This window comes from Camelus bactrianus, chromosome X (assembly GCF_048773025.1).
Source record: "Camelus bactrianus isolate YW-2024 breed Bactrian camel chromosome X, ASM4877302v1, whole genome shotgun sequence".
Classification (NCBI taxonomy): domain Eukaryota; kingdom Metazoa; phylum Chordata; class Mammalia; order Artiodactyla; family Camelidae; genus Camelus; species Camelus bactrianus.
Genome location: NC_133575.1, coordinates 17,821,760 through 17,823,331, shown reverse-complemented (window position 1 = coordinate 17,823,331; position 1,572 = coordinate 17,821,760). Strand labels below are relative to the sequence as shown.

The 1,572-nt window shown below is 38.8% G+C and overlaps 1 pseudogene; it reads right to left on the bottom strand.

Moving 5' to 3' along the window:
* Positions 1-300: 300 nt before the first annotated feature.
* LOC105081170 (eukaryotic translation initiation factor 4E pseudogene) lies at positions 301-970 on the bottom strand (annotated as a pseudogene).
* Between the last annotated feature and the right edge of the window lie 602 nt (positions 971-1,572).

Genomic DNA, 1,572 nt, shown 5'->3' with positions numbered 1-1,572 from the left:
TATTGTGGGTGGGTCAAATGTGTTTGTAATGGTTAATTATACTCAGCTATTGCAGAGTGAGCCAGGAACACATTTATGGATTCTGGGGACGATGTGTACCGTAATTTTTTGATGGGGATAGTGGATACTCTAGCCAAAATTAAAAAAAAATGAACACACAAGTACAAGACAAAGGCAAATGAGACTTCTCTTATATCTTAGCAACATTTAGATGGAAATCAAATTTAAATGCAGTGCACTCTGCTTTTGAAGAGGCTTTGGTTCAGCTCCCAAATCTTGATTGCTTGATTGAGTCTCCTATGAGAATACTCAGAAGGTGTCTTTTTAAACAACAAACCTAATTTTAGTGGTGGAGCCGCTCTTAGTAGCTATGTCGGCATGGGACTGATAACCAATCACTATCTGTGGAGGAAGTCCTAACCTTTCCTTATATACCCTCCCTATATGTGTAACAGCTTCTCTGTTTTCACATTCAGTAGTCCATATTGCTATATTATCACCTTTAGCTCTAACATTAACAACAGCTCCACATACATCATCACTGTAGTCATCAAAAGATTCTCCATTAAGGCACAGCAGTGTCTCTAGCCAAAAGCGATCCAGGTCACTTTGTCTCTGCTGTTTGTTCAATGTAATTAGCCATCCTCCTCGTTTGTTTTTCTCATCTTCCCACATGGGCTCAATACCATCCTTAAAAAGTGAGTAGTCACAGCCAGGCATTAAATTACTAGACAACTGGATATGGTTGTACAGAGCCCAAAAGTCTTCAACAGTATCAAACTTAGACAGTTTGCTTGCCAAGTTTTGCTTTTGTCATTTTTAAAAAACCAGAGTGCCCATCTGTTCTGTAAAGGATGTTTAATATAGTGTTCTGGGTTAGCAACCTCCTGATTAGATTCTGTTATCTCTTCTGTAGGCGGGGGATTAGGAGTAGGGGTGGTTTCCGGTTCCACAGTCGCCATCTTAGATCGATCTCTATAATCTTTATTCTTTTGTTACTCAAGTTGTCCTATTTTGGATCAGGAGGAGACCTTTCCTAGTGGCTATTGTGTGTCCTTTTGATATGACTCCATTCATCTTTGAAAGCTCTTTTGCTTCCCCACAAAACAAAATTTCCCAGGCTTACTTTGTACATTCTCTGTCCCAGATCTGAAATTAGCAATTTCTTAAAAGGTGCCTTAGTCATTGTGTTTCTCATTAAAAGTGAAGAAACTTTTTCAATAAGCCCCTTAGCATACTTCACCTCTTATTTCATTGGTTAGAACTGATTTAAATGCCCATTCCTAAAACACTCCCTGGTTAGAGGAATGGGATTCCTGTGTTTGATTTAGTAAAGCACATAACTATGTAGAGGAGGGTTAGAGGTTCCATTAGAAAGGATAAAGGCAGGGCAGATAAAGTGGAGTAAATAGTTGCTGGGTAGCAAATCCAGTGTCTTCTACACTAATCAGAGTCATAAGTTGCCAGTTTATTAATTCAAGAACAATCTCTGGCAGGATAATGGCTCATAGTAATTTATACTGGGGATGGCCATTCAGAAGGCAACATCACATGTTTTCTTGATAAGAAATA